The 6,724-nt window shown below is 39.9% G+C and overlaps 1 long non-coding RNA gene across 1 annotated transcript; it reads left to right on the forward strand.

Annotated features, from left to right (window-relative positions):
* Positions 1-1,358: 1,358 nt before the first annotated feature.
* LOC117539682 lies at positions 1,359-5,451 on the forward strand. Its single transcript, XR_004568054.1, has 3 exons — positions 1,359-1,585; positions 4,864-4,922; positions 5,007-5,451. It is a non-coding gene; the product is annotated as an uncharacterized LOC117539682 (long non-coding RNA).
* The last annotated feature ends 1,273 nt before the right edge of the window (positions 5,452-6,724 follow it).

Here is a 6,724-nt window from a genome sequence, read left to right on the forward strand (position 1 = left end):
GACATATTTTCCGCCGGTCTCGGCTAAAATCTACTCGTGTCACTCGGTTATTTTCGGAAACCACGTGATGGCCTGCTGATGACGACATTTCCGCATGACCGTCATGAGCATGATGGTTTGTTTAATGCTCTGTTTTTGTATTATAATGAACAGTGGAACGTTAGATGCATTCTTCATCACCATAACCCTGACCTAAATACGGTGCTTTTCTACAGATTACTTTATTACTGCACTGGTAAGGTACAATTAGGCCGATTAATAAGATGTGAAGTTGTTAACTGTGATGGTTATTCTCGCGTCCAGGAAAGAGAAGCTTAAAAAGGAGACTAAATGGAGTCTCTGAGATGTTTTCAAATTGGTACTTTAATTAATAAAAGGCGCGGTACAGTCACAAACAGGATATTGTCCGACAGAAAAGCAGCTGTCTCTGGCCCTCGCTAGCAGAGAAAAGAGGCCGAACCGCTCAGGTGCTGCTCTTATATAGCTTCTGTAGGCTCCTCCCTGCGGGCCGGCCCTCCACATCTTAATGTCCGTTGTTACGTTTAAACAGAGGATTCAGGCATTGTTCATTCAATACATACTTAAACACGCCTCTTCTCCTCATATTGTCTTTCATCACTTTTCCTTTAACACATTCTAAACGTTGTAGTTAATATTCTAAAAAATACAGAAAATACTTCACGGCTGGTTTGGTTTCTGGTCATTCCGGATGTTGTCACATCTTACCCACGTCTGTAAACAATAACTTTATTCAAATAAACTACACCTTCATTTATATGATGTGAAGTGCTTTGTAACTTCGACCCGCTTGACTGAATACACAACAAACAATGAATACAGAGTTTTATCTGGGCTGTTTCGCTACCAGCTGTTCCCCCGGGACCCGAAAGTGGCGTATAGCCTGCACTTCAACATCAACGAAAGTGCTCGATATATGCTATATTGAACCAATAACACAAACTAACTGTATCACTATAACATGATGGTGATGAAGAATGCATCTAACGTTCCGCTGTTCATTATAATACAAAAACAGAGCATTAAACAAACCATCATGCTCTTACTTTGAAATCATGCGGAAATGTCGTCATCAGCAGGCCATCACGTGGTTTCCGAAAATAACCGAGTGACACGAGTAGATTTTAGCCGAGACCGGCGGAAAATATGTCTCAAAATTCCGTGTGTGTAAACAGACGATCCGCGAACAGAGATTTGAGATCCGCGAACAGAGATTTGATATCCGTGAACAGAGATTTGAGATCCGCAAGTGCATTTTTGGTCCACAAATACAAACTGGATTCAGAAATGCCTGATCGAAAGGTGTAAATGTTAAAGAGATATTCACAGATCTTTTTTTATTTGTGAACATATTTAGCGTATTTGCAGATCCGTTTTACACTTGCAAATGTATTTGTGAGTTTGCAAATCTTTTAAATGCATTTGTGGATAGTGTTTTACATTTACAAATCACATATTTACACACAAATTATGTTTATGTTCACACAAATAATTATGAGACATATCTATGCCCATGGTTCACCTTCACCAGAGACAGGCAGGACAGCGACCAAGAAGTGCAGTTAAGGTAACGTTAGTAACTGAACGTAGGAATACAAGTCCATAGGCGTATGTAACATATTAGTGCTTTCAATTTATTAAGTAGTAGTAAATTCATTGGTTAACTGTTAGCTGAATTAGCTAAGATAGCTAGCTAACTACGAAGCACGTGTTGCTAGCTTGATTGATTGATTGAAAAGTGTATTAACAGCTTGTATATTGGGTACAGTACAGTACAGCTCAAAACATACAATTGTTAAGGGGATGCAGACCAGAGAAAGACTTTCGTCTTGTTTACATCAGGGTCCCCCATTTCCAATTCATCATATCATTTAAGACATATTTGACATACAGATGGCTTATTTACAATTTACATACAGGTGGTTTTTTACATACAGATTAATTATTTACAATTTTCATTTTAGATTTCGTTCTAATACATCCTAACCGGACATTTAAGACATACCAAGTCTACAGATATACAGTTAGTAACAGAGTCTAAAATGCGAGTATATACATAGATTGGGGGGGGGGGAAGCTGTCCATTGTACGACAGGTTGAGATTTGTACCATTACCGGGGCCAGTTTTGCAATGCTCTCCCCCGAAGGTGCTCTTTACGAGAGGTTTTGAAGGTAAGTGTAGTTTTACTTTCCATTACAGTTGTGGGAAGAGCGTTCCACCTTGATGTGGCATAATTGCGAAACGTGTATTCCCCCTTTTTTGTGCCAAATCTGGGTTTCACATGATTTGTGGAGCTCCCTCTGGTGTTATGATCATGGTATTCCTTGACCTTTGGGAAGAATTTTGACATGTACATGGGTACCATAGACGTGTAGTGGATCTTGTAGACCAGGCCCATTGCAAGTAGCTGTACTCTGTCGTCTACTCTAAGCCATCCTAGGTTGTCAAAGTGGGCAGAGGTGAGGTGGGTTCTAGATGAAAGGTCAAGCAGTAGTCTGACCAGTTTATTTTTGCGATGTTTGAAGTTTTATTTTTAGCGCCTTGGAGGTGCTATGGTACCATGACGTGCAAGAATAGTCATAGTAACCTTGAATAAGTGCTCCTGCCAGAGTTTTCAGGGTGTTTTTGTTTACCAGAGAGGAGATCCGGTATAGGAATCTAGTTCTTTGATTTACTTTTTTTATTACATTGGATGCCATTTTGTCACAGGAGAGGTTTGCCTCAAGAATAGATCCTAGGTATGTAATTTCCTTCTTACTTGTGACAAAAATATCACCCACTGCAACTGAGAAGTCGTCGGATTTGCTGAGATTATGTTTCGAACCGAAGAGAATGGACTCTGTTTTACCCAGGTGTAATGATAATGTATTATCGGCGAGCCAGGTGCATATTCTGCCGAGCTCGGAGCTGAGGGTTTTTTCAACCTGCAATCTGCTCCTGTCAGAGACCAGCAGGGCTGAGTCGTCCGCGAACAGGAACAAGTTGCAGTCACATGCTGATGACATGTCGTTTGCATAAATTAGGAACAGTAACGGACCTAATATGCTTCCTTGTGGAACACCACAGCTCACTGGGAGGGGGGGGGGACAGAGTACCGTTTACCTCCACCATCTGTTCTCTCCCCTCCAGGTAGGATTGCATCCAGCTCACCGATAGTTTATCAAAACCAATTGCTTTTAGCTTGTCAATCAGAATGGGGTGATTGACAGTGTCGAAAGCCTTTTGTAGGTCCAGCATCACCATGCCGCAGTACTTGCCCTCGTCCACCTCTTGTTTGATGTGGTCGCTCAAATAAAGAAGGCATGTGTCAGTGGAGTGGGATGTTCTAAAGCCAGATTGAAATTCATAGATTAGTTTCTTTTCCGCAAGGTACTTTTCGACATGTTCATATACTATTTTTTCCATGACTTTCGAGATGGAGGTAAGTATAGAAACAGGGCGGTAGTTGCCTGGGTCCAATTTGCTGCCCTTTTTGTGCAGGGGGGTTACTCTTGCAATTTTGAAGTCTTTGGGTACTTTTCCCTGTTTTATGGAGAGGTTAATTATATGAGCTATGACTGGTGAGATGGCGGTTGCTTTGTCTCTGAGGAATTTGGAGGGGATATTGTCGTGGCCAGTGGCCTTGTTAGGTTGGAGGGCGCTCAGTTTAATGAGTACCTCTGCTGTTGTTACCCTTGCTAGACTGAAATCATCTTTGCGTACCCCTAGGTTTTTGTAGTAGGTCTACTCCAAAAAGCCCTGAGTGGGAGGGTAATTTATTTACAAGAGTTGTGGCTATGTTTGTGAAAAAAATGTTCAAGTACTTGGCCACATCCAGTTTGTCTGTGATGAGCCTGTTATCTGTCTTTATGTTTAAGTTAGAAAATCTCGTTTTGAGTTTTTTACTGCAGCCAAGCTGGTTATTGAGTAATTTCCAAAGTTCACGGGGTTTATTTTTGTTTTCCTCAGTTTTGACATTGATGAAATTCTTTTTGGCAGTTTTGATCATGGAGCTTATGTCATTTCTTAGTCTGTTTCTTTCAATTTTTAGTTCAGTCACGTGGGCCTGGAGTTCACTGCTCGTGCTTTTGGAAAGCATTGACTGACTTTTATGAAACTCAGAGCATTTTTTGTCTCTGGTTTTCATGGCGGTCAGTATGCCGGAGTGCATCCGTGGCTCAGCGCGATTTTTTACCCTGGTTGTTCTTAGGGGGGCCAAATCATTGAGTATTGCAGAGAATTTGTTTTTGAAACCAAGCCATGTTTCTTCAACTTGTGTACCACTGAGCTCATCTGACCAGTCCAGGCTCTCCAGTTCTAGGTTAAAGGCCTCGCTAGAGTAGTTTTTGAGGTCTCTAGATATGACTGTTTTGTGACAGCCAGCCCTTTGTTTTTAGCTTTTTGCGGGTACAGAATATCATATAATGATCACTTAAACCGCATGCTATAACCCCTTTACTGGAGATCCTGGACTTGTCAGAGGTCAGAATGAGATCAATGGTAGTTTGTGTTGTTTCACATACATTTCATGTTTCATGGGTAACCTTAACCTCACTAATGGGGTATGTAAAAATTAAGCTAGCTAACGTTAACTACTCTCAGATAAATAAACTGTCTGTAAGGAACACAAAATTAGCTGACGTTAATATCATACGTTTTCTTTTGGTATTCAGTAATTGTATCTGTTAAAAGCTAGCAGTTAGTTAAAAACGCAAAGGGTGGTGGTAGACTAGCTAACGTCGACCTAGCTAGTTCATAGTGAATCACAGCAATTTTACAATTTAGTGTCTGATGCCTTTTTAATGTGATTTTTTTTGGAGTTGACTTTTAAAATGACAGTGGCCGTCTTTTCCTGTAAATTACAGAATGCTTCTTCATGGTGAGATGGATAGATTTGATGACACAACTGTGTCACTCTTAAAAGGTAAATCTCTTGTTAATTATTTAGACATCTAACATCTGTTTGCTGTTTTCTCTGTATCAAAGTTCTATTGATTTTTACACTCAGGTTTTGGACGAGATGAGCCGAATTCTAGAGGCAGGCAACAAGAACTTCACTGACCAGATCAAAGCCGGATGGGAAAGCTTTTGCGAAAATGCGCTGTTCTTTGGAGTGTGGAACAAGTCGTTGAAGCCACCAATGCAGGGATGCAAACTTGTCCCCTTCCGCGAAATTCGCCGTTTTGAATCCAAAATAGGTTGTGTGTGTGATTCATGTAGATCTGCAATACAAATATTTTTGGGGTATGGGGGGGGTCTGGGACCCGGAGTAATCTGCGGCCGCGATGATGGTCTAGCTTCAGTGCTCAGCTACATTACCTATGGGTGCGTTTGTTAATATTAACTGTGGTCCGGAGTCACTGTGGCACAGACTGGACCGCTGGTGAACTGCTGTTAGAACGGGCCGTTCAGGTGTTCAGAGCAGGACTCCCTGTCGGAGCGGCAGAGCGTGATGTGCACTGAAAACTGTTTCTGTCGCAATATTATCGTTGAGCTGGCTAACTAGCATACATTATCACTATCTGCTAACGTTAGCTATAGCCTTAGTTTTCCAATAGTTTTTTTCATAGGCTATGAAACAGGTGGTATAAGTATAGATCTTGTACTTGAGTAAAAGTAGAAGCACTCAGATCTTGTACTAGAGTACAAGTAGAAGTACTCAGATATTGTACTAGAGTACAAGTAGAAGTACTCAGATCTTGTACTTGAGTAAAAGTAGAAGTACTCAGATCTTGTACTTGAGTAAAAGTAGAAGTACACAAATATTGTACTTGAGTAAAAGTAGAAGTACTCAGGTTTGAGTCAAAGTAGAAGTACCAGTGTAGGAACAATCCTGCAATCAAAATGTTCCTCAAATAAAAGTACAAAAGTATTATCATCAAAATATAGTTAAAGTAGCGACAGTAAAAGTAGAAGTACTCAGGTCTTGTACTTGAGTAAAAGTAGAAGTACTCAGATCTTGTACTTGAGTAATAGTATAAGTACTCAGGTCTTGTACTTGAGTAAAAGTAGAAGTTCCAGAGTGGAGGAATACTCTGTTACAGTAAAAGCCCTGCATTCAAAATGTTCCTCAAGTAAAAGTAGAAAAGTATTATCATCAAAATATAGTGAAAGTAGCGACAGTAAAAGTAGTCGTTGTGCAGATTGGTCCATTTCAGAATAATATATATGATATGTTTTATAATGATTGATCATGAAAGTGTTCTCAAAGCTGGTAAAGGTGCAGCTAGTTTGAATGACTTTGTATACTGCAGGGTAGCTTGTGGATTTACTCCAGGTGGAACTAAAGTCTGATTTAACACTTGATTAGATTTCACATCATTCATCCACATCTGTGAAGTAACTAAAGGTATTAAATACATGTAGTGGAGGAAAAGTACACCATTTACCTCTGAACTGTAGAGGAGAAGAAGAACACAGTAGCAAAACATTGAAATACTTAAATAAAGTACAAGTATCTCAAAATTGTACCCAAGTATAGTACTTGTTGAGTTTATTAATTTAGTTACTTTACACCAGTGGCTATACAGATAGAAAGACTAAGCCTTGCACAGAGGCATGAAAATACATTTTCAAAATGCTCAACAGTGCTGCCAAAAATATAAACTGACTGCTCCACAATTAAAATAAATGCTTTTATATATTTCTATTAGATGTGACTCTTTGGCGTTTCTGTTATTACTAACTGCTGCTTTAGTTGTTCTGACTGCTAACATCCTGTTATTC

This window comes from Gymnodraco acuticeps, unplaced genomic scaffold (assembly GCF_902827175.1).
Source record: "Gymnodraco acuticeps unplaced genomic scaffold, fGymAcu1.1, whole genome shotgun sequence".
NCBI classification, from domain to species: domain Eukaryota; kingdom Metazoa; phylum Chordata; class Actinopteri; order Perciformes; family Bathydraconidae; genus Gymnodraco; species Gymnodraco acuticeps.